Raw genomic sequence first — 27,821 nt, forward strand, 5'->3', positions numbered from 1 at the left:
CTCTGATGAAAACTCACACTCACACGAGCTTTTAAATCTCTGCACAAAATTCAATTTAAACCAGCAAATAATAGAGCCTACAAGACTGGAGAATACACTAGACCTCATCTTCACTAACAATGATGATCTGATAAGAAATGTCACCATATCAAAAACAATATACTCAGATCACAACATAATTGAGGTTCAGACATGTAGGCATGGAGCCCCAGACCGACAAAATGAGACTAGTCACGAGGGAGCATTCACCAAATTCAACTTCAATAACAAAAACATAAAGTGGGACCAAGTAAACCAAGTCCTAACCGATATAAGCTGGGAAGATATACTAAGCAACACAGACCCAAACTTATGCCTAGAACAGATTAACTCGGTGGCACTCGATGTATGCACAAGGCTTATTCCTCTAAGAAAAAGGAGGAGTAGATGTAAAATAGAAAGAGACAGGCGCTCCCTTTACAGGCGACGGAAAAGAATAACAGAGCGGCTAAAAGAGGTCAATATATCTGAAATGCGCAGGGAGACACTGGTCAGAGAAATAGCAAGCATCGAACTTAAGCTAAAAGAATCCTTTAGGAGTCAGGAATCGCGGGAAGAACTAAAAGCCATAAATGAAATCGAAAGAAACCCAAAGTATTTCTTCTCCTATGCCAAATCAAAATCGAGAACAACGTCCAGTATTGGGCCCCTACTTAAACAAGATGGGTCCTACACAGATGACAGCAAGGAAATGAGTGAGCTACTCAAGTCCCAATATGACTCAGTTTTTAGCAAGCCGCTAACCAGACTGAGAGTCGAAGACCAAAATGAATTTTTTATGAGAGAGCCACAAAATTTGACTAACACAAGCCTATCCGATGTTATCCTGACGCCAAATGACTTCGAACAGGCGATAAATGACATGCCCATGCACTCTGCCCCAGGGCCAGACTCATGGAACTCTGTGTTCATCAAGAACTGCAAGAAGCCCCTATCACGAGCCTTTTCCATCCTATGGAGAGGGAGCATGGACACGGGGGTCGTCCCTCAGTTACTAAAAACAACAGACATAGCCCCACTCCACAAAGGGGGCAGTAAAGCAACAGCAAAGAACTACAGACCAATAGCACTAACATCCCATATCATAAAAATCTTTGAAAGGGTCCTAAGAAGCAAGATCACCACCCATCTAGAAACCCATCAGTTACACAACCCAGGGCAACATGGGTTTAGAACAGGTCGCTCCTGTCTGTCTCAACTACTGGATCACTACGACAAGGTCCTAAATGCACTAGAAGACAAAAAGAATGCAGATGTAATATATACAGACTTTGCAAAAGCCTTCGACAAGTGTGACCATGGCGTAATAGCGCACAAAATGCGCGCTAAAGGAATAACAGGAAAAGTCGGTCGATGGATCTATAATTTCCTCACTAACAGAACACAGAGAGTAGTCGTCAACAGAGTAAAGTCCGAGGCAGCTACGGTGAAAAGCTCTGTCCCACAAGGCACAGTACTAGCTCCCATCTTGTTCCTCATCCTCATATCCGACATAGACAAGGATGTCAGCCACAGCAGCGTGTCTTCCTTTGCAGATGACACCCGAATCTGCATGACAGTGTCTTCCATTGCAGACACTGCAAGGCTCCAGGCGGACATAAACCAAATCTTTCAGTGGGCTGCAGAAAACAATATGAAGTTCAACGATGAGAAATTTCAATTACTCAGATATGGTAAACATGAGGAAATTAAATCTTCATCAGAGTACAAAACAAATTCTGGCCACAAAATAGAGCGAAACACCAACGTCAAAGACCTAGGAGTGATTATGTCGGAAGATCTCACCTTCAAGGACCATAACATTGTATCAATCGCATCTGCTAGAAAAATGACAGGATGGATAATGAGAACCTTCAAAACTAGGGAGGCCAAGCCCATGATGACACTCTTCAGGTCACTTGTTCTATCTAGGCTGGAATATTGCTGCACTCTAACAGCACCTTTCAAGGCAGGTGAAATTGCCGACCTAGAAAATGTACAGAGAACTTTCACGGCGCGCATAACGGAGATAAAACACCTCAATTACTGGGAGCGCTTGAGGTTTCTAAACCTGTATTCCCTGGAACGCAGGAGGGAGAGATACATGATTATATACACCTGGAAAATCCTAGAGGGACTAGTACCAAACTTGCACACGAAAATCACTCACTACGAAAGCAAAAGACTTGGCAGACGATGCACCATCCCCCCAATGAAAAGCAGGGGTGTCACTAGCACGTTAAGAGACCATACAATAAGTGTCAGGGGCCCGAGACTGTTCAACTGCCTCCCAGCACACATAAGGGGGATTACCAACAGACCCCTGGCAGTCTTCAAGCTGGCACTGGACAAGCACCTAAAGTCGGTTCCTGATCAGCCGGGCTGTGGCTCGTATGTTGGTTTGCGTGCAGCCAGCAGCAACAGCCTGGTTGATCAGGCGCTGATCCACCAGGAGGCCTGGTCACAGACCGGGCCGCGGGGGCGTTGACCCCCGAAACTCTCTCCAGGTAAAACTCCAGCCTATCCTAACCTAACCTAACCTAGCCTAACCTATCCAAACCTAACCTATCCTAACCTAACCTAACCTAACCTAACCTAACTTATCCTAACCTAACCTAACCTAACTTAACCTAACTTAATCTGACCTAACCTAACCTAACCTTACCTAACCTAACCTAACTTATCCTAACCTAACCTAACCTAACCTCGGACATTATTTTCTTGTTGGTAAACACACTCAATGGTAGAAATATTTACTCGATTTCCGAACAGAAACACATTCCTCGCTCTGAGAGACTCCTTGAGCTTATATACCCTACCCCAATAGTATTGCGTCATGATTTTTGCACACCCCTTCCCCTCCGACGACACCATGTAATGCGGTTCACACCCAAGGTAGAAAATCACACGCTCTTCTCCTTACCGAACACCTGCATCAACTCTGGTCAGACAGACGCCATGTAATGCGGTTCACATCCAAGGTAGAAAATCACATAATCATCTCTTTCCAGACCAACTGTGTCCTCTTGTGCTAAAATTTGGTGAGGTCACAGGGTTGACAGACACCATGAAATTAACTTAAATGAGATATAACATTTGTATTCTACCTCAATACTTTTTTTCATGGTAAGGTTTGATTGATTTAAAATTCATCATGTCTTAAAAACTTTTATTAAACATTTCTCTTTTTAATGAATGAATGAAACATATTAATCTTGGTGTAACAACACGCTCTAAACATCATAAATCCTCCTCTCTAAGTCTTGTTCTTCCAAGTCCCGTCACATCGGTACCTGTAAATTTTAATATATTTTTTTATTTCATTAGCATATAATGGGGAGAAATTTGCACCATCACCTGTAAAAGATATAAACCAACTAAAAGTTACATATTTTTTCACTATCCCAAACATATTCTTCTCGTTAACTTAAATATCTTCCTATTCTTGACTTAAAAACATAATCGTACTGTGTCCCCTTATTAACTTTAATGATGTAAGTATTATGGTAGACATGATTCTTGGTGTTCAGGTAGAGAGAGAAGGTCGAAAAGGTAAGTGATACATTTTCATGAAGAGATAAATATGAGTTATATATATTAATTCAAATATATCTCTCTCCAAGTTATAATTACTTCCTCATAATAATTTAAATGAATTAAACCAATGATACAAGGTAAATAATTTTGCTCACATTACAAGTTACTCACACATTTAGGTTCAATGTTTTTAATATATTGTTTAATATCTGTGAAAAGTTCTCTCCAAATTATTTTCCACTTCTTTGTGTTGTACCATCTATGCAAAATGCACAGATTATACTGTGTGTTAAATATTTGACTGATAATTTTCAGATATATTGTTTTCAAAATATAATATACCAGATCGTCACTCCACTCCGTTACCATTTCATCAATGAATTCATGCGAATCAAGTTCATTTTCTAACCAATTTTTAACTCGCTGAAAATTCTTTTCACTCAATGATTCACCATCTTTCCTTAAGAGTTGATTGAGAGTGTTGCAAAATTCCAACCAAGGAAGATCTTTCACCGTTTCACAAATAACAATGAAATCGCCAAGTTTCCCCATATTAGATGCATTCCATGCGGTTCCCTGAATATGTCTGGTGGTGACTTACACACAACTCTTCCATACACATAAAGAGTTGCTAAATAGTATTAAATGAAAAATTTCATTAAACTTACCTAAACTTACCTGGCACTGGACAAGCACCTAAAGTCAGTTCCTGATCAGCCGGGCTGTGGCTCGTACGTTGGTTTGCGTGCAGCCAGCAGCAACAGCCTGGTTGATCAGGCGCTGATCCACCAGGAGGCCTGGTCACAGACCGGGCCGCGGGGGCGTTGACCCCCGAAACTCTCTCCAGGTAAACTCTCTCCAGGTAAACTAGGATCAGCCATTTCAAAATCCATTTTCATAATTAATTTTTTGGGCTTTGGTATAATAAAAGTAGTACTTGCTTCGGCAGTACATATACTAAAATTGGAACGATACAGAGAAGATTAGCGTGGCCCCTGCGCAAGGATGACACGCAAAATCGTGAAGCGTTCCACATTTTATCATTGTCCTCATCGCCTCCGAGCCGTGTGGACGAGCTGCGCAGACGCTCCTGTTTTGAGTTTGTTTTTGCGCAGTTTACCTGATTGAGCTGCCCCTAGCGTTGGTTGGTGGAAACTTTATTTTCTCCAACATGGCGCTGAATAGCAGAAGAAGAATCAACACTGTCTGCATTGAGATGATCCGTGGTGCTGTCACAGGATCCAACATGGATTTATTATTACCAGCGATCATTCGCGATACCTATGGTATAGCAAATGAGGAGATATGTGGTGTCGCATTAAATGGAATGACAAGAATCTTCGTTAAAATGACGTCTGCACAAGTCTACAAGGCAGTGGTCGACAAGTATCAGGAGACCATCATACCGGTTAATACAGCTGTGTCGGTGAGACTTCATGATGTATCTCGACATTACACTTGGGTGAAAATCAGGAATGTGCCTTTTGAGGCGACTGATTTTGATATTACCAGTGAACTGCGTACTTATGGGACGGTTCACGTAGCCACAGCAGGGAGATGGGCAACTGGACCGTATGCAGGTGCGCTGGAAGGCGCGTATACAGTTAAAATGACTCTTCGACACCCTATTCCTTCATATATTGTGTTGAAAGAATTACGGACTCAAGTCTATGTAACGTATGCGGGGCAACAACGAACGTGTCGGCTATGTGGGTCATATGATCACATCGCGGCGCAGTGTGGGAAACGAAGTGGGTACCCGGCACAACAGCAACGGCAACAGCAGCAACAGCAGCCAGTGGACGAGGTTGGCGATGAGCGAGAACAGTCTCTTGCTACACCGCCCCAACAACGGTTGTCATGGAGTGAGGAGGTGGACAAAGAAAAGGAGCTCGAATCGCCAATTGTAACGCTTCAAGGAGAATCTCAGTCATTGGACATACATAAGGTTTTTGAGGAGAGACTACCTAATATGGGTGAAGAAGTGGCGGCGTCTTTGGTAAAGGCGTTGGATGACTTGTTAGAGGAATCGGTCCTAGATCAGGTGGAAGACCCAGGCTTAGTTCTAGGGAAGGCTGTGAATGATGATATGGCAGAAGATGACGGTTTGTCGACGAGAGAGTCTAAAGGATTGAAGGTGCATGCAGTAGAGGTGGAGGTGCATCAGGACGGTGCTTCAGATGTCAAAATGCAGGTGGAGGGCGGGACACGAAAGAGGACTGCAGCATCATCGGATTCTGATGATGTGCTAACTCCTGCCCAACGCCCTGGGAAAAAGTCTTGGGTGGAGGTACAGCAGAGAGGGAATGGTGAACCCAAGGATCAAGGGATTTGAAAGGTGATTCCCAACAAAGGGGGGAGGGACAAAGGTGTTGCAAAACGAACTGGGGTAAAGTCAATGCCGGGGACAAAAGGAAAACCCATTTGTTGAATTCAAGTGTTTTACTATAAATATTAACGGGTTGAGAGCTGAGAGGAAGCTTAAGTGGTTTAATGAGTATTTGGTGCGACTTGGTATGGATGTGGTATTCTTACAGGAACATAATTTTAGGCCTGGTTATGAGTTGGATATGAGTGGTTATAATGTGTACATGGAACATGCGACACGTTTGAAAGGTGGGGCTGCCATTTTGGTAAAGGAAACTAGCCCGTTTATAATAAGGCGTAGTGAAGGGGGGGAGGGGAGGGTAATTAGAGTGGATGGAACTTGGGGTAGGGTTCCCATTAGTTTAGTATGTGTATATGGTCCGGCTGAGGGTGACGTGAGTATTAAAACTAAATTTGTTCGGGACGTGCTGGTCTATTTTTATACGTGGTTTACCGAATGTTACAGTCACAGAAACCCAAGGCAAGCGGAAACCAATCCTGTGCACATACTATGCACTTGGTATCTGCTGGCATGGGAAATCTGGAAAAGCAGATGGGACATGCAACTATGACCACCCTAGAAAATGCCATGCCCATATGACAACAGGAAAATGCAAACTCCCTTCCTGTAAGCTTTTTCACCCTGAAATGTGTACCTCTTCAGTACAGGAAAGACTGTGCTATAACTTAAATTGCCAGGCATACCATCTAAAGGGGACAAAAAGATACAAAACATCCAGGCCATGGGAAAACCTGGGTAGCCACAGCCACTCAAGAGGGAGAGGTTTTTTAGTGCCAGGAAGGAAAAAAAACTGGCACGAAATGGCAGAAATCGTACACCAAATCCAGTCATTCCTAGAGTGGAACCACAGTCGATGGCCTCCACTCCAAACCAACAGATACTGATACTAATGCCGGAAAAAAAATCCCCCCCCCCCAGTACCAACAATACCACCAGTCCGATAACATTCTTCTTTGCAAATATACAGGGTCTAAAGCCAGCAACAAACAACAAAATACCTTTCATCCGTGGACTGCTTGCAGAGGCAAAGGCAATGTTCGCGGCTTTCACTGAGACCCACATAAAGGATCACTTGGACAACGAAATATGGATCCCAGGTTACAACCTATACAGATGTGACAGAGTGAACAGGCAAAAGGGGGGGGTTGGCCTGTACATTGCAGAGTCACTTGTTTGCACAGAACTGCTCAATGCCTCAAATGATGTAGTGGAAGTTTTAGCAGTAAAGGTCGAGAACCAAAACCTAGTCATTGTGGTAGTCTACAAGCCTCCGGATGCAACATCCCAGCAATTCCAGGAACAGCTGTTAAAAATTGACCACTGTCTGGAAAATCTTCCAGCTCCTGCACCCAACATCTTGCTCCTGGGGGATTTCAACTTAAGGCACCTAAAATGGAGGAATATAGCAAATAATATTGTTGCAGTAATAACACCAGGAGGCAGCTCTGATGAAAACTCACACTCACACGAGCTTTTAAATCTCTGCACAAAATTCAATTTAAACCAGCAAATAATAGAGCCTACTAGACTGGAGAATACACTAGACCTCATCTTCACTAACAATGATGATCTGATAAGAAATGTCACCATATCAAAAACAATATACTCAGATCACAACATAATTGAGGTTCAGACATGTATGCGTGGAGCCCCAGACCGACAAAATGAGACTAGTCACGAGGGAGTATTCACCAAATTCAACTTCAATAACAAAAACATAAAGTGGGACCAAGTAAACCAAGTCCTAACCGATATAAGCTAGGAAGATACACTAAGCAACACAGACCCCAACTTATGCCTAGAACAGATTAACTCGGTGGCACTCGAAGTATGCACAAGGCTTATTCCTCTAAGAAAAAGGAGGAGTAGATGTAAAATAGAAAGAGACAGGCGCTCCCTTTACAGGCGACGGAAAAGAATAACAGAGCGGCTAAAAGAGGTCAATATATCTGAAATGCGTAGGGAGACACTGGTCAGAGAAATAGCAAGCATCGAACTTAAGCTAAAAGAATCCTTTAGGAGTCAGGAATCGCGGGAAGAACTAAAAGCCATAAATGAAATCGAAAGAAACCCAAAGTATTTCTTCTCCTATGCCAAATCAAAATCGAGAACAACGTCCAGTATTGGGCCCCTACTTAAACAAGATGGGTCCTACACAGATGACAGCAAGGAAATGAGTGAGCTACTCAAGTCCCAATATGACTCAGTTTTTAGCAAGCCGCTAACCAGACTGAGAGTCGAAGATCAAAATGAATTTTTTATGAGAGAGCCACAAAATTTGATTAACACAAGCCTATCCGATGTTATCCTGACGCCAAATGACTTCGAACAGGCGATAAATGACATGCCCATGCACTCTGCCCCAGGGCCAGACTCATGGAACTCTGTGTTCATCAAGAACTGCAAGAATCCCCTATCACGAGCCTTTTCCATCCTATGGAGAGGGAGCATGGACACGGGGGTCGTCCCTCAGTTACTAAAAACAACAGACATAGCCCCACTCCACAAAGGGGGCAGTAAAGCAACAGCAAAGAACTACAGACCAATAGCACTAACATCCCATATCATAAAAATCTTTGAAAGGGTCCTAAGAAGCAAGATCACCACCCATCTAGAAACCCATCAGTTACACAACCCAGGGCAACATGGGTTTAGAACAGGTCGCTCCTGTCTGTCTCAACTATTGGATCACTACGACAAGGTCCTAAATGCACTAGAAGACAAAAAGAATGCAGATGTAATATATACAGACTTTGCAAAAGCCTTCGACAAGTGTGACCTGGAGTTTACCTGGAGAGAGTTCCGGGGGTCAACGCCCCCGCGGCCCGGTCTGTGACCAGGCCTTCTGGTGGATCAAAGCCTGATCAACCAGGCTGTTGCTGCTGGCTGCACGCAAACCAACGTACGAGCCACAGCCCGGCTGATCCGGAACTAACTTTAGGTGCTTGTCCAGTGCCAGCTTGAAGACTGCCAGGGGTCTGTTGGTAATCCCCCTTATGTGTGCTGGGAGGCAGTTGAACAGTCTCGGGCCCCTGACACTTATTGTATGGTCTCTTAACGTGCTAGTGACACCCCTGCTTTTCATTGGGGGGATGGTGCATCGTCTGCCAAGTCTTTTGCTTTCGTAGTGAGTGATTTTCGTGTGCAAGTTCGGTACTAGTCCCACTAGGATTTTCCAGGTGTATATAATCATGTATCTCTCCCTCCTGCGTTCCAGGGAATACAGGTTTAGGAACCTCAAGCGCTCCCAATAATTGAGGTGTTTTATCTCCGTTATGCGCGCCGTGAAAGTTCTCTGTACATTTTCTAGGTCGGCAATTTCACCTGCCTTGAAAGGTGCTGTTAGTGTGCAGCAATATTCCAGCCTAGATAGAACAAGTGACCTGAAGAGTGTCATCATGGGCTTGGCCTCCCTAGTTTTGAAGGTTCTCATTATCCATCCTGTCATTTTTCTAGCAGATGCGATTGATACAATGTTATGGTCCTTGAAGGTGAGATCCTACGACATGATCACTCCCAGGTCTTTGACGTTGGTGTTTCGCTCTATTTTGTGGCCAGAATTTGTTTTGTACTCTGATGAAGATTTAATTTCCTCATGTTTACCATATCTGAGTAATTGAAATTTCTCATCGTTGAACTTCATATTGTTTTCTGCAGCCCACTGAAAGATTTGGTTGATGTCCGCCTGGAGCTTTGCAGTGTCTGCAATGGAAGACACTGTCATGCAGATTCGGGTGTCATCTGCAAAGGAAGACACGGTGCTGTGGCTGACATCCTTGTCTATGTCGGATATGAGGATGAGGAACAAGATGGGAGCGAGTACTGTGCCTTGTGGAACAGAGCTTTTCACCGTAGCTGCCTCGGACTTTATTCTGTTGACGACTACTCTCTGTGTTCTGTTAGTGAGGAAATTATAGATCCATCGACCGACTTTTCCTGTTATTCCTTTAGCACGCATTTTGTGCGCTATTACGCCATGGTCACACTTGTCGAAGGCTTTTGCAAAGTCTGTATATATTACATCTGCATTCTTTTTGTCTTCTAGTTCATTTAGGACCTTGTCGTAGTGATCCAATAGCTGAGACAGACAGGAGCGACCTGTTCTAAACCCATGTTGCCCTGGGTTGTGTAACTGATGGGTTTCTAGATGGGTGGTGATCTTGCTTCTTAGGACCCTTTCAAAGATTTTTATGATATGGGATGTTAGTGCTATTGGTCTGTAGTTCTTTGCTGTTGCTTTACTGCCCCCTTTGTGGAGTGGGGCTATGTCTGTTGTTTTTAGTAACTGTGGGACAACCCCCGTGTCCATGCTCCCTCTCCATAGGATGGAAAAGGCTCGTGATAGGGGCTTCTTGCAGTTCTTGATGAACACAGAGTTCCATGAGTCTGGCCCTGGGGCAGAGTGCATGGGCATGTCATTTATCGCCTGTTCGAAGTCATTTGGCGTCAGGATAACATCGGATAGGCTTGTGTAAATCAAATTTTGTGGCTCTCTCATAAAAAATTCATTTTGATCTTCGACTCTCAGTCTGGTTAGCGGCTTGCTAAAAACTGAGTCATATTGGGACTTGAGTAGCTCACTCATTTCCTTGCTGTCATCTGTGTAGGACCCATCTTGTTTAAGTAGGGGCCCAATACTGGACGTTGTTCTCGATTTTGATTTGGCATAGGAGAAGAAATACTTTGGGTTTCTTTCGATTTCATTTATGGCTTTTAGTTCTTCCCGCGATTCCTGACTCCTAAAGGATTCTTTTAGCTTAAGTTCGATGCTTGCTATTTCTCTGACCAGTGTCTCCCTACGCATTTCAGATATATTGACCTCTTTTAGCCGCTCTGTTATTCTTTTCCGTCGCCTGTAAAGGGAGCGCCTGTCTCTTTCTGTTTTACATCTACTCCTCCTTTTTCTTAGAGGAATAAGCCTTGTGCATACATCGAGTGCCACCGAGTTAATCTGTTCTAGGCATAAGTTGGGGTCTGTGTTGCTTAGTATATCTTCCCAGCTTATATCGGTTAGGACTTGGTTTACTTGGTCCCACTTTATGTTTTTGTTATTGAAGTTGAATTTGGTGAATGCTCCCTCGTGACTAATCTCATTATGTCGGTCTGGGGCTCCGCGCATACATGACTGAACCTCAATTATGTTGTGATCTGAGTATATTGTTTTTGATATGGTGACATTTCTTATCAGATCATCATTGTTAGTGAAGATGAGGTCTAGTGTATTCTCCAGTCTAGTAGGCTCAATTATTTGCTGGTTTAAATTGAATTTTGTGCAGAGATTTAAAAGCTCGCGTGAGTGTGAGTTTTCATCAGAGCTGCCTCCTGGTGTCATTACTGCAACAATATTATTTGCTATATTCCTCCATTTTAGGTGCCTTAAGTTGAAATCCCCCAGGAGCAAGATGTTGGGTGCAGGAGCTGGAAGATTTTCCAGACAGTGGTCAATTTTTAACAGCTGTTCCTGGAATTGCTGGGATGTTGCATCCGGAGGCTTGTAGACTACCACAATGACTAGGTTTTGGTTCTCGACCTTTACTGCTAAAACTTCCACTACATCATTTGAGGCATTTAGCAGTTCTGTGCAAACAAGTGACTCTGCAATGTACAGGCCATGGCGTAATAGCGCACAAAATGCGTGCTAAAGGAATAACAGGAAAAGTCGGTCGATGGATCTATAATTTCCTCACTAACAGAACACAGAGAGTAGTCGTCAACAGAGTAAAGTCCGAGGCAGCTACGGTGAAAAGCTCTGTTCCACAAGGCACAGTACTAGCTCCCATCTTGTTCCTCATCCTCATATCCGACATAGACAAGGATGTCAGCCACAGCACCGTGTCTTCCTTTGCAGATGACACCCGAATCTGCATGACAGTGTCTTCCATTGCAGACACTGCAAGGCTCCAGGTGGACATCAACCAAATCTTTCAGTGGGCTGCGGAAAACAATATGAAGTTCAACGATGAGAAATTTCAATTACTCAGATATGGTAAGCATGAGGAAATTAAATCTTCATCAGAGTACAAAACAAATTCTGGCCACAAAATAGAGCGAAACACCAACGTCAAAGACCTGGGAGTGATTATGTCGGAGGATCTCACCTTCCTGGAGTTTACCTGGAGAGAGTTTCGGGGGTCAACGCCCCCGCGGCCCGGTCTGTGACCAGGCCTCCTGGTGGATCAGCGCCTGATCAACCAGGCTGTTGCTGCTGGCTGCACGCAAACCAACGTACGAGCCACAGCCCGGCTGATCAGGAACTGACTTTAGGTGCTTGTCCAGTGCCAGCTTGAAGACTGCCAGGGGTCTGTTGGTAATCCCCCTTATGTGTGCTGGGAGGCAGTTGAACAGTCTCGGGCCCCTGACACTTATTGTATGGTCTCTTAACGTGCTAGTGACACCCCTGCTTTTCATTGGGGGGATGGTGCATCGTCTGCCAAGTCTTTTGCTTTCGTAGTGAGTGATTTTCGTGTGCAAGTTTGGTACTAGTCCCTCTAGGATTTTCCAGGTGTATATAATCATGTATCTCTCCCTCCTGCGTTCCAGGGAATACAGGTTTAGAAACCTCAAGCGCTCCCAGTAATTGAGGTGTTTTATCTCCGTTATGCGCGCCGTGAAAGTTCTCTGTACATTTTCTAGGTCGGCAATTTCACCTGCCTTGAAAGGTGCTGTTAGAGTGCAGCAATATTCCAGCCTAGATAGAACAAGTGACCTGAAGAGTGTCATCATGGGCTTGGCCTCCCTAGTTTTGAAGGTTCTCATTATCCATCCTGTCATTTTTCTAGCAGATGCGATTGATACAATGTTATGGTCCTTGAAGGTGAGATCCTCCGACATAATCACTCCTAGGTCTTTGACGTTGGTGTTTCGCTCTATTTTGTGGCCAGAATTTGTTTTGTACTCTGATGAAGATTTAATTTCCTCATGTTTACCATATCTGAGTAATTGAAATTTCTCATCGTTGAACTTCATATTGTTTTCTGCAGCCCACTGAAAGATTTGGTTGATGTCCGCCTGGAGCCTTGCAGTGTCTGCAATGGAAGACACTGTCATGCAGATTCGGGTGTCATCTGCAAAGGAAGACACGGTGCTGTGGCTGACATCCTTGTCTATGTCGGATATGAGGATGAGGAACAAGATGGGAGCTAGTACTGTGCCTTGTGGGACAGAGCTTTTCACCGTAGCTGCCTCGGACTTTACTCTGTTGACGACTACTCTCTGTGTTCTGTTAGTGAGGAAATTATAGATCCATCGACCGACTTTTCCTGTTATTCCTTTAGCGCGCATTTTGTGCGCTATTACGCTATGGTCACACTTGTCGAAGGCTTTTGCAAAGTCTGTATATATTACATCTGCATTCTTTTTGTCTTCTAGTGCATTTAGGACCTTGTCGTAGTGATCCAGTAGTTGAGACAGACAGGAGCGACCTGTTCTAAACCCATGTTGCCCTGGGTTGTGTAACTGATGGGTTTCTAGATGGGTGGTGATCTTGCTTCTTAGGACCCTTTCAAAGATTTTTATGATATGGGATGTTAGTGCTATTGGTCTGTAGTTCTTTGCTGTTGCTTTACTGCCCCCTTTGTGGAGTGGGGCTATGTCTGTTGTTTTTAGTAACTGAGGGACGACCCCCGTGTCCATGCTCCCTCTCCATAGGATGGAAAAGGCTCGTGATAGGGGCTTCTTGCAGTTCTTGATGAACACAGAGTTCCATGAGTCTGGCCCTGGGGCAGAGTGCATGGGCATGTCATTTATCGCCTGTTCGAAGTCATTTGGCGTCAGGATAACATCGGATAGGCTTGTGTTAAGTCAAATTTTGTGGCTCTCTCATAAAAAATTCATTTTGATCTTCGACTCTCAGTCTGGTTAGCGGCTTGCTAAAAACTGAGTCATATTGGGACTTGAGTAGCTCACTCATTTCCTTGCTGTCATCTGTGTAGGACCCATCTTGTTTAAGTAGGGGCCCAATACTGGACGTTGTTCTCGATTTTGATTTGGCATAGGAGAAGAAATACTTTGGGTTTCTTTCGATTTCATTTATGGCTTTTAGTTCTTCCCGCGATTCCTGACTCCTAAAGGATTCTTTTAGCTTAAGTTCGATGCTTGCTATTTCTCTGACCAGTGTCTCCCTGCGCATTTCAGATATATTGACCTCTTTTAGCCGCTCTGTTATTCTTTTCCGTCGCCTGTAAAGGGAGCGCCTGTCTCTTTCTATTTTACATCTACTCCTCCTTTTTCTTAGAGGAATAAGCCTTGTGCATACATCGAGTGCCACCGAGTTAATCTGTTCTAGGCATAAGTTTGGGTCTGTGTTGCTTAGTATATCTTCCCAGCTTATATCGGTTAGGACTTGGTTTACTTGGTCCCACTTTATGTTTTTGTTATTGAAGTTGAATTTGGTGAATGCTCCCTCGTGACTAGTCTCATTTTGTCGGTCTGGGGCTCCATGCCTACATGTCTGAACCTCAATTATGTTGTGATCTGAGTATATTGTTTTTGATATGGTGACATTTCTTATCAGATCATCATTGTTAGTGAAGATGAGGTCTAGTGTATTCTCCAGTCTTGTAGGCTCTATTATTTGCTGGTTTAAATTGAATTTTGTGCAGAGATTTAAAAGCTCGTGTGAGTGTGAGTTTTCATCAGAGCTGCCTCCTGGTGTTATTACTGCAACAATATTATTTGCTATATTCCTCCATTTTAGGTGCCTTAAGTTGAAATCCCCCAGGAGCAAGATGTTGGGTGCAGGAGCTGGAAGATTTTCCAGACAGTGGTCAATTTTTAACAGCTGTTCCTGGAATTGCTGGGATGTTGCATCCGGAGGCTTGTAGACTACCACAATGACTAGGTTTTGGTTCTCGACCTTTACTGCTAAAACTTCCACTACGTCATTTGAGGCATTAAGCAGTTCTGTGCAAACAAGTGACTCTGCAATGTACAGGCCAACCCCCCCCTTTTGCCTGTTCACTCTGTCACATCTGTATAGGTTGTAACCTGGGATCCATACTTCGTTGTCCAAGTGATCCTTTATGTGGGTCTCAGTGAAAGCCGCGAACATTGCCTTTGCCTCTGCAAGCAGTCCACGGATGAAAGGTATTTTGTTGTTTGTAGCTGGCTTTAGACCCTGTATATTTGCAAAGAAGAATGTTATCGGACTGGTGGTATTGTTGGTACTGGGGGGGGATTTTTTTTCCGGCATTAGTATCTGTATCTGTTGGTTTGGAGTGGAGGCCATCGACTGTGGTTCCACTCCAGGAATGACTGGATTTGGTGTACGATTTCTGCCATTTCCTGCCAGTTTTTTTTCCTTCCTGGCACTAAAAAAACCTCTCCCTCTTGAGTGGCTGTGGCTACCCAGGTTTTCCCATGGCCTGGATGTTTTGTATCTTTTTGTCCCCTTTAGATGGTATGCCTGGCAATTTAAGTTATAGCACAGTCTTTCCTGTACTGAAGAGGTACACATTTCAGGGTGAAAAAGCTTACAGGAAGGGAGTTTGCATTTTCCTGTTGTCATATGGGCATGGCATTTTCTAGGGTGGTCATAGTTGCATGTCCCATCTGTTTTTCCAGATTTCCCATGCCAGCAGATACCAAGTGCATAGTATGTGCACAGGCTTGGTTTCCGCTTGCCTTGGGTTTCTGTGACTGTATTCCCTGTTGGTGCATGTTTCCCTGTCTTACTTCTATCCTCCCTAGCACCAACAATGGAGCTCCCACCAGTTGTTTTTGGTAATTTATCCTCACTATTGCTATTGGAGTCCTCTTGTTTGCTATTTCCTGCGGTATTTCTAATTTGCAATATTGGTTTTATCTTATCTTTGACTACACTTGTTTCCCTACTACGGCTCCTGTCCCCTATGAGGTCATTTATATGTATTCCTTCCTGCGTATAATTCCCGACTACCTGGACAATATCTCCAGCTTCACCATTTCTGTCTCCCAGGACAGTATCTCCAGCTTCACCATTTCTGTCTCCCAGGACAGCACCTCCAGCTTCACCATTAATGTCTCCCAGGACAGTATCTCCAGCTTCACCATTTCTGTCTCCCAGGACAGCACCTCCAGCTTCACCATTTCTGTCTCCCAGGACAGTATCTCCAGCTTCATCATTTCTGTCTCCCAGGACAGCACCTCCAGCTTCACCATTTCTGTCTCCCAGGACAGCACCTCCAGCTTCACCATTACTGTCTCCCAGGACAGCACTATCAGCCCCACATTTACTGACTACCAGGACATCACCTCCAGCCTTACAGTTTATGACTACATGGCCAGTATCAAGGGCAGTACCATTCAGCCCAGACATTTTATGTTCCCATCTGTTGTAGAAAGCTTCCAGGTTTTCTATGAAAGCAGCTTTGATGTTGTCCTCTTTTAATACCCTTGTGATTTTAGTCCACAGATTTTCCTCATTTGAGCATACCCAAAAACACTTCTCTGTTTTAATACTGCTTGTAGCTAGTTCTGGGATATCTGCACAAGGGGCGTGACACCAATTTCCACAAAAATGACAATTTATCCATGTGGAAGCCCGTTTGTTTGACTGACCACAGACTACACAGGGCTTCATAATGATTTGAATGGTTGATTTACTGCAATTCTACTAGCAACCTCTTGAATATTCTATTAATAACCTTAAATGAAGCTCTAGCTATTTGTATTTCTGTTTCTAACTCTTTTTGTATATTGGACAGCTTACCGTCACGTTCCTGATTTTTAATGTTTGTGTTTATAGGGCGCCTACAACCCCATCCGTTTACAGTCTGCTTTATTGTCCAACGAAACTGTTTGAAACCAGTCCCGGGTTCGGACCAGTCAAGGGTTCGGACCAGTCAAGGGTTCGGACCAGTCGATCTGCTCTGATCAGTGGGTCACTTATTTAAAACATACTGGTCGGTGATTTGAGCTAACACATGAAGGATCTACTGGAAATTATCTACCCGAGTAATATGTGATTTGACTGATACAAAAGTATAACTTGCGTGTTGAAGAGCCGGTGATATCTGGCAGCTCCTACAATGACGAACGGTCACCTCCTTGTTTATCAATCGCTGTATCTGGCTTTTCTATTTTTTTTTTTTTTTTTTTTTTTTTTTTACGTCTCCACCACAATAAATGCTATATTATCACTATAGTTGACTGGTGCAAATTTTGGAGGAAGGACGCTTTTTCTGTAGTAATAATTGCTTCTCGTTGTGTATATTGCGACTGCTGGTAACTACAGGTTATATGAAATTCACAGTAACGTCTCGTATTTCAAGAAAAAGAAACTAATGAAAGTCACTCCACTCCACTAAGTACCATTATAATACTGGTTAGTTGCTACTACAACACTGTATTCTGCTAATCACTGGTATCACTAGATTATATGCGAGTACACTGGCAAGCCAGGAAGATTATTAAAAACAGCTGACCTGTGGTAAGTTTCTGGCGACTTCTGGCACCTGCCTCTATAGGCTTATCACTTCATTTACAAATTCACCTGTTTTCAAATGACACTTTAGCCTTTATCATCAATATACTAGGGAGCCACTGTAGTATACACTATACACTATGTATACTCAATGTTATCAGGGAGACTTTCTTTCCTCTGACATGAAAAGTTCAATTATTATTTTTTTCCACACGGGACAGGCCTATGATTCCCCTCTGGCAGTAAACTCTGCTAGTGCACACTAATTCTCCTTTTTTGACTCAGTATATAATGTTTTCCGCCCAAGATTGGTTCCAGGCGCTAGAGGGATGTATCGTATAGGATTGATGACACAAATTAAAGTTCTAGCACGTAAGAGCGACCGTGAAAACACGAAAAACCCGGAGCACAACGAGGCACGCTGACATGCTGACAGATGCCGTGCACCAGGACCATAACATTGTATCAATCGCATCTGCTAGAAAAATGACAGGATGGATAATGAGAACCTTCAAAACTAGGGAGGCCAAGCCCATGATGACACTCTTCAGATCACTTGTTCTATCTAGGCTGGAATATTGCTGCACTCGAACATCACCTTTCAAGGCAGGTGAAATTGCCGACCTAGAAAATGTACAGAGAACTTTCACGGCGCGCATAACGGAGATAAAACACCTCAATTACTGGGAGCGCTTGAGGTTTCTAAACCTGTATTTCCTGGAACGCAGGAGGGAGAGATACATGATAATATACACCTGGAAAATCCTAGAGGGACTAGTACCGAACTTGCACACGAAAATCACTCACTACGAAAGCAAAAGACTTGGCAGACGATGCACCATCCCCCCAATGAAAAGCAGGGGTGTCACTAGCACGTTAAGAGACCATACAATAAGTGTCAGGGGCCCGAGACTGTTCAACTGCCTCCCAGCACACATAAGGGGGATTACCAACAGACCCCTGGCAGTCTTCAAGCTGGCACTGGACAAGCACCTAAAGTCAGTTCCTGATCAGCCGGGCTGTGGCTCGTACGTTGGTTTGCGTGCAGCCAGCAGCAACAGCCTGGTTGATCAGGGGCTGATCCACCAGGAGGCCTGGTCACAGAACGGGCCGCAGGGGGCGTTGACCCCCGAAACTTTCTCCAGGTAATAGGCGGAGATTGGAATTGCGTGATACGACGTAAAGATGTGGAGCCCAGAGGTGCGGGGTGTTGTTTGGGTATATTGGGGGATATATTGACCGGGGTGGGGTTAAAGGATGTGTGTGGGAGGGGAGGGATGGTAGAGCATACCTTCATTAAACGAGGTTATGTGGCGAGGTTGGACAGAATGTACGTGCCTTGTGCGGTTACTGTGCGGAGGGTGAATGTGATAGATGTGGTTTTTTCGGATCATAGAGGAGTTGTAATAGATGTGGATATTGAGGGTGTGCCTCGGAGGGGTCCATCATTTTGGAAATTGAATGTAAAGTTATTAAAGGAAGAGGATAGTCTTTTGTCTTTTGGACATATGTGGGATCGTTTAGTGGTAGAAGCACCAGGGGATGTTGCCATGGTTAATTGGTGGGAAACAATAGCTAAAAAACGTATTAAGGAATATTATATTAATCGAGGGAAGAGATATAATCAGTTACAATACGGTTTTCAAAAATATTTAGAGGGGCAGTTGCGCGACTGTTATGCACAAATTAATGATAATTATCCTGTTATTGAAATTGAAAGTTTGAAGGAAAATATCCGGAATTTACAAAATGAGAGGTTTGATGGGGAAAGGCTTAAGGGCGGGATTGAGGAGGTTTTGTGGGGAGATCGGCCGTCGGCGTGTGTGTTGCGGAGTCAACACACACGTCGCAAGGCAATGGAGTTAATGGGGTTGAATGTTCAGGTAGGTATGCAAGGGTATAAAGTGGACCAGGTGTTGACGACGACTGAGGGTATGAGTGGGTATATTGATGCTTGGGTTAAGTTGAAAACGCAATGTGTGGGAATAAGTGAAATAGCATTACAGTCAATTGGAAGGTTTGTGCAGTGTGAGTTGACAGAGCATGATCGATTCATTTTGGAAGGGCCGATAACGGAGTGCGAGACATGGGAAGCTTTATCCGGGGCGCAATTAGGTAAGGCACCAGGAATTGATGGGTTGCCCAGTGACTTTTATCTCCAAAATTGGAGCGTTTTAAAAGAATTTTTGGTAAGATTATTCAATATCCTTAAGCGGGATCGGGTTTTAGGGGCACAGCAGCGGATGGCTGTGGTCGTTTTAGTGCCTAAAGGTGAGCCATTAACAGTTAAAGATTATCGTGCTATTTCGTTATTGTGTGGTGATTATAAGATTTTTGCAAGAATTTTAGCTAACAGAATAAAAAAGGTCCTGGGTAAAATAATTGATAAGGGACAATATGGGGTGCCGGGAAGGTCTATGTATGACGGGCATGGTTTGATTAGAAGTTTTATTGAAGAAAGTGTAAAATTGGGAGTGGGGGGGTGTTGGCTATAGATTGGGAGGCGGCATATGATAGTGTAGAAAGGGAAGCGTTATGGAAGATTATGAGATGGCAGGGGTTTGGAGAGGAAATTATATCATGGGCCAAATTAATGTATCAAGATGCATCCTTGCGGGTGCAGGTAAATGGAAGGTTAGGAGAACAAATTCAGATGAGCAGGGTTCTACGTCAAGGTTGTCCCCTTTCACAAATATTTTTTGCGTGTTTACAGGATCCCTTTTATAGAGGAATTAGGGTCTTATTGGCAGCAAATGGGGTTGGTGACGAAAGGGGTGGGGGGGCTGGCATTGTTGGATATGTTGATGACACAACGATTTTAGTAAGTGGTAACAGGGATTTGCTCGGGTGGAAAAGTTAGTAAATGTTTTTGAAAAGGCTTCTGGCATGTCAATTAATAAGGAGAAAACGAAGTATATGGATCTTGGGGATGGGTTAAGTGAGGAATGTGAAGTAGTTGAAAGGTGGAAAAAGGTGGACCAATTACTGATATGTGGGATCGTTTATGTAAGTGATATCAAGTTAGCACAACAAATAAATTCAGTGCGTATTGTAATGGTGTACTGAAGCGCATCAGTGGTTTACGAGCTGCACACTTAACTTTGCATCAAAGAGTAATTACAACGAATGTCCTATTATATAGTAAACTTTGGCATGTAGCAGCAATATATCCGATACTTCGTAGTGAGATACAAAGGTTACAAAAGCGCGTTTTTAGATTCATTTGGGGTACTGGAAGCGAATGGTTAGGTAGAGCGGTTGTCACACTCCCGGTTGGCCGAGGAGGGCTGGGTCTTATAGCTGTTGAAAAGAGGATTATGAGTGTGTATTTGAAACGTAGTTATAAGCGGGAGGGGGGGGGGGCGAGGGAAGGCGGACTTCATAAGATACGTCAGGATATGCAACGGTGGTGGGTGGGTAGGGAGTTCATAATCGGTGAGGCAATGTTACGGGTCATCATAAACATGAGCAATCCTTCACATATTAAATTGGGAAACCTTGATGGGGTGGAAGGTAAGGCAGTGGTAGCAGTGGTAGAAGGGGTTTATCCGATGTATGATTGGCATAATATCTGGGGGCGTTTGAATAAATTACGTTTAAAACCTAAAGTACGAGAATTAATGTATAGATTTTTACATGGGATCTTACCGTCTGGAATGGTTTTATTCCATAAGAGAATAAGGGAGGATGGGATATGCAAGGCTTGTGGTGGATGGGAGACTGTTTTCCATATAGTGTATTTTTGCGAAAGTACTGAACTAATAAGGGTTTGGTTGGGTAAGGTAATAAGGTTAGTGGGAGGGGGGGGTTTGCAGGTGTTGAGGGTTTTAAGCTTAGACATAGGTGGGGTGAATCAAATGGTAGAGAATGCGGTAGGGTATATAATTACAGATTATATTTATATGTCTTGGGCTATGAGAGGAGCGAATGTGTGTGAAAGAATTAATGCGTTAACAGCAACTTTTTATAGGACAAAGTGCGACTTATAACTATGTATGTGTATGTGTGTATATATATGCATGTGTTGTATGTGTGTGTGTATATGTGTATATATGTATGTATGTATGTATATGTATGTTCAATTCAATTCAATTCAAAGTTTATTCTCTATAAGGATTACAATGCTGAGTTTACAGAAATTTGGTTATTGTTTGGTTTACATGTAGTAAAATTGTGATTACAGAGTGTACCACTAGAACGCTTAGCATGGCTAGGCATTTCGGGCATACTTAGTTTTATTCTTAATTGTAAAATATTACAAATTATGAGGTAAGTTGGTATTATGGCTAAGTGACTAAATACTAGTTTGTGAGTTTAGCAATGTGAATGCTTTTGTTTTGGCACAGTATATAGTTTCAGTATTGGAGTATCACAGGATTCATTATTTTAAGACTGAGATTAATATTTCTGTTTATGGTCAAATGAGTGAGCGAGTGTAAGTGTGAACCACCAGGTGGTATTCGTGTAGTTAGTTGACGGGGTGTATCAGGGAGATAAGATGTTTTCTAATGGTAGTTTTGAAGGTGATGAATGTGTCTGCAGTTCTAGAGTTCTCAGGTAGGGTATTCCAGATTTTAGGGCCTTTGACATACATTGAATTTTTGTAAAGGTTTAGTCGGACACGGGGAATGTCGTAGAGATGTTTGTGTCTGGTGTTATGCCTGTGGGTTCTGTCACAACTATCAAGAAAGCGTTTTAGGTCAAGGTTGATATTAGAGTTTAAGGCCCTGTAGATATAGATTGCACAGTAGTAAGTGTGGATGTACTGAACTGGGAGTAAGTTTAGATCTTTGAAGAGTGGGGGGTGTGCTGCCAGGGATGGGATTTAGTGATTATTCTTACTGCAGCTTTTTGTTGGGTTATTATTGGCTTTAGGTGTGTTGCTGCAGTTGATCCCCAAGCACAAATAGCATAGGTGAGGTATGGATAAATAAGTGAGTGGTATAGTGTGAGAAGGGCATTTTGCGGCACGTAGTATCGTATCTTGGAGAGGATCCCAACCGTTTTGGATACTTTTTTGGCTATATGCTGGATATGGGTGCTGAAATTCAGGTTGTTGTCAAGGTATAAGCCTAGGAATTTTCCCCCATTATTTCTGGTAATTAGAGTGTTGTCAATCTTAATGTTAATTTGTGCATCTCCTGCTCTGCTACCAAACATAATATAGTAAGTTTTGTCAGTGTTAAGCGTAAGTTTATTGGCTGTCATCCAAGTCGATATTTTAATCAGCTCCTCATTCACAATGGTGTTGATGGTGGCAAGATTAGGGTGAGAGATGACATAAGTCGTGTCATCAGCAAAGAGAATGGGTTTCAGGTGTTGGGATACGTTTGGAAGGTCATTGATGTATATGAGGAAGAGCAGGGGACCAAGGACACTTCCCTGCGGAACTCCAGTATCAAGTGGCCGTGTTGCTGATGGTGTGTCTTTAATGGTGACGTACTGATACCTATTAGTAATGTAAGATTTGAAATAAGCAAGCGCATGGCCTCTTATACCGTAGTGGTCAAGTTTGTGGAGTAGGATTTCGTGGTTTACTGTGTCAAAAGCTTTTCTTAGGTCAATAAAAATTCCTAGTGGATATTCCTTATTTTCCAATGCTGTGTAAAGCAGATCTAGCATTTTTATGATTGCATCATTAGTGCTTTTATTTTTCCTGAATCCAAACTGGCAGGGGTTGAGTATGTTTTGAGCCGTTATAAATGAATACAGTCTCCTGTGCACGAGTTTCTCAAAGATTTAGGATAGCAATGGTAAGTTAGATATTGGTCTATAGTTGTTTATGTCTGTAGGGTCACCACCTTTATGTATTGGTGTAACCCTTGCCATCTTGAGTAGTTTCGGGAAGGTGCTAGTCTCTATTGACTTGTTAAAAAGTAATGAAATAGCATGCGAAAGGACATGGGCCGCTCGCTTGTACAGTAATGGTGGGACATGAGACAGATTCCCCGAGTTATTTTTAAGTGACTTTATGATCTCAATGACTTCCGTGGGCTCAGTTGGTGCAAGATAGAAGGAATTAGGGAAATTACCATCTAGGTAGTCCCCGGCATGGGCATTGGTATGTGGGATTTTACTGGCGAGATTAGATCCCATGTTTGAGAAAAAGTCGTTTATCTTGTTAGCTGTGTCAGTGGGATGTAGTGGTGTTTCATTAGGTTTAGTTAGGACAATATTCTTGGTTTTTCTCAGTTTGTGGGTCCCTAGAATCTGAGAGAGTGGTTTCCAGGTCTTTTTTATATCTCCTCTAGTGTCTGTGAATCTACTGGAGTAGTATAGTTGTTTGGCTTTTTTTATTACTTTGGTGAGAGCTGATGAATAGTGTTTAAGAGTATCTTTGTGTATTAAGCCCTGTCTATATTGCTTTTCATATTGGTGTTTCTTGTCTATGGATTTCAGAATGGTGCTGGTTAGCCATGGGCAACCAAGCCGTTTGTTTGTGATCTGTTTTGTTTTTATAGGACAATGTTTGTTGTATAGTCTAAGTAATTTGTTAAGAAAGATGTCTGTCCAGTCATCAATACCATTGGCCTTGGAGAATTCTGTAGGCCAATCAACAGTCTCTAGGTCAGCTGTGAACTTCCTTACTGAGGCCTCGTCATGGAGTCTAAATGAGACTTTGTTGTATTCAAGTGGTGGTTTACTAATGTTTGTCAGGAGGAAGGTAGGGTAGTGGTCTGTAGTGCTATCTGTGATTATCCCTGATTTAAGGGGGGCTAGTATATTGGTCCATTTGTGGTCTTTTATGGTTGCACTTGTCTCAGTGAGCCTGGTTGGTTTAGTTATTGTTGGTATGAGAAGTGTGTTGTTCATATTGTTGATGAAATCAGTTACAGGCTGATCATTTAGTAAGCCAAGGTTGATGTTGAAGTCTCCAGCTAAGAGAAGGTGGTGCTTATTCATTTGTCTGTTTGTTATTAGTTAGTTAGTTTAATATGTTTATTATTAGTGACTTTAATTTCTCACTGAAATTTGGGATGTTTGTGTGAGGTATCCGGTAAATGGCACCAATTGTTATAGGCGTCTTAAGGTTTTTTACAGTAAAATTAGCAAAAATGTATTCCCCATATTCATCACTGAAGCAAGTGGTGCTAATACAAGATAATTGGTTAGAGTAATAGATTGCAATACCACCCCCAACTTGGTTTGTTCTGCAGTTGTGAATTGCTGTGTATCCTGGTAGAGGGTAGATATCTATTGTGTCCTGTTTAAGCCAGGTCTCAGTAAGAATAATGCAGGAGAAGGGTGTCTTTAGTGATTCAAGGAGTGCTAGGAGGTCATCATAGTGTATGTATATGTGTATGTATATATATATATATATATATATATATATATATATATATATATATATATATATATATATATATATATCTATATATATATATATATATATATATATGTATTTATATATATATATATATATATATATATATATATATATATATATATATATATATATATATATATATATATTATATATTTTATTTAAAACTCAGGTACAAAATATATGGGTACATAATCAGTATGTAACAAGATACAGGCAGTGAACAATAATCAACTGTGACTACACAGTACTGAAGAAGCACATATATAATGACAGAACTGGCTGCTGCACTCAAATCAAACACCGCTTGTACGTACTGTGCTTCACATGAAAAGGGGGTCATACATACATATACATATATATATATACATATACACACACATACACATATATATATATATACATATACATATATATATATATATATATATATATATATATACATATATATACATATACACATATATACATATACACATATACATACATATACACATACACACACATACATACATATACAACCCACCCAGTAAAGCTTACACTCCCCCCCCCATGAAAACGTGCCACTTTCACCTTAGATACACAGTGACAAATCTCTTATACATACACATTTGTAAAAGCATTAAAAACTTCAATGACAATATATATATAAACACAATCCAGCCAGCTAAACGGCTGACACTATAATACAAGGAATGTCTGAACCTGATGGCTCACATCCACCATAGAACACAATCCACCCTACGCTCATATACCCTATGGTAATAATTAATATCGTGCACACTTCAATCCCCCCCCCCATGCCTAGTAACTGTGTCTGCCGTCACCACTCAACCACCAACAGTCCTTGATAGTAATTAGCGTCTTATAATATATCACCCTAAAAAACACGCTATACACATAAACCTACCACAATAATAAATAAATTTACACATTATTCCCTCCAGCAGACAGATTATTTACACTGTCAGAGATAATCTATACATCACATCCTACAGAGAAAGGACAACATTAGACATCTAAAATAATATGACATGTGTATCACATGACTTGCTATTGCAGAGATTACTTAAACTCCTACCCCCCCCCCAAGTGAAAAACTGACCAGTTTCACCTGGCTATACACAAGATCAAAAACTCATTCACTTGAACATATATAATGAAAATGTGAAAAAACATCTGTAACAATATATAAGCAAAAACACCCCAGGCAAGATCTTACATTATATACAATACCAAAACGTTCCAATAGTTAAAAAACAGGTATGAAACCTCATTATTATGACAAGTTACATTGCTCATATATAGGTAGACATGTATAATTACAGGTTAATATGCTTATATACTAACATGCTTATGTACATCCTTACAAAACATGAAGGAATCCTTAGATAAATTATAATCATCGGTGTTCACAATAACACCAAGACATTACATTGAATACCACATTGAATATCACCTCAACATCCTTCCTCACACAATTCCACACACACTCACACAATTCCACACACACACTCACACAATCGACCTCTGCAACACCCCCCCCCTGGGAAGGCCAGCCCGTTCATTCCCCTGACCGCTTATAAAGACCATAAATCCCTCAAAAGAAAGTCCCTGTAGCCCTCCGAGAAATCCCTCTCCCACCTTCTACCATATATTTCCCTGTTGCGACACTTTGTTCTATAAAAGGATGCTGCTATGGCCATCCTACGTTCCTCCGCCCCTTTGTCTCTCATTGCCCATGATATATACACAAAATCAACCATTAAGTAAGCCACTGCCCTTTGAACCTTTACCCCAACCCCACCTACATCTAAACTAAGAGCTCTCAAAACCGACAACCCTTTCCCCCCCACATACCGGATTACTTTCCCTAACCATTCCCGCACAATCCCTAGGCTTTCACAAAAATAAACTACATGAAAAGCTGATTCATCTACCCCACAAACCTGACACATCCCACCCTCCCTTATTCGCCTATTTCGTAAAACAACCCCAGACGGCAATATTCCGTGAAGAAACCTATACATTACCTCCCTCACGCGTGGCCGGATGCGTAACCCTTTTAATCGGCCCCAAATGTCTTCCCATGCGTACATCGGGTACACTCCTTCCGTTGCCACTACCACCCTAGGCCATATCTTCCTCTCCATGGACCCTACCCGCATGTTTCTCGGCTCTCTGACCATCATCAATAGACGCAACAACTCCTCACCATCTCTCAAATCTTGTCCCTTCCACCATCTCCGAAGATCTCCCTGCAGCTTCCCCAACCCTCCACTCCCTTCCCCCCGAGCCCTTAGCAACCCATGTTTCACATATACACACTTCAACCTTCTTTCCAAATGAATTAACCCCAGCCCTCCCAAGGCCACCGGAAGTGTTACCACCTCTCTTTTCAACCAATCGCATCCTGAACCCCAGATAAAACGGAAAACTCTGCTCAACAATCTTCGGACATCCCCATACACCAAAGGGTACAAAGCTGCCACATGCCATATTTTACTGTACAAAAGCACATTGACCACAATGACCCTCTGGTGTAGCGTAAGATGTGTCGGCCTCAATCCTGACAATCTTCCCAATACCCTATCTACCACACCCTTTGAATTATTCTCCCTCGCCATCTGAGCATTACCCATATACACAACTCCACAAATTTTCACCCGGTCCACGACACTCCACCTCACCCCCCCACCCCCGCCCTCCTGCCCATCCCATTCACCCAATATCATGAGCTTTGATTTATGCACATTCACTGCCATACCTGTTGCCATCCCAAAAACATCTATAACTCTCTCCAGACCCTCCAATCCCTCCCTCCCACTCACTAGGACAGTTGTGTCATCAACGTAACCTATGATACTGGGACTCCCACCTCGTATGTCCTCCCTTACCCCCTCCTGTATGCACCTTTCCACTGCCCTATAAAACGGATTCTGTAAACATGCAAATAATATTTGTGACAACGGGCAACCTTGCCTCAATCCCCTGCCCATTTTCACATGCAACCCCACCCTCCCATTTATCTGTACACACATCCCAGCTCCCCGATATAAAGTACGTGCCCAATTCACAATGTCCTCCCCGAACCCTTGCCATTCCATGATTCTCCACAGAGCCTCCCTCTCGACACTGTCATATGCCGTTCT

The 27,821-nt window shown here is 42.7% G+C and overlaps 1 non-coding gene across 1 annotated transcript; it reads left to right on the forward strand.

The window, feature by feature from the left end:
• Positions 1 to 4,488: 4,488 nt before the first annotated feature.
• On the forward strand, positions 4,489 to 4,595 carry LOC128699611 (U6 spliceosomal RNA). Its single transcript, XR_008408640.1, has one exon. It is a non-coding gene; the product is annotated as a U6 spliceosomal RNA (small nuclear RNA).
• The last annotated feature ends 23,226 nt before the right edge of the window (positions 4,596 to 27,821 follow it).

This window comes from Cherax quadricarinatus, chromosome 94, assembly GCF_038502225.1.
Source record: "Cherax quadricarinatus isolate ZL_2023a chromosome 94, ASM3850222v1, whole genome shotgun sequence".
Taxonomy (NCBI): domain Eukaryota; kingdom Metazoa; phylum Arthropoda; class Malacostraca; order Decapoda; family Parastacidae; genus Cherax; species Cherax quadricarinatus.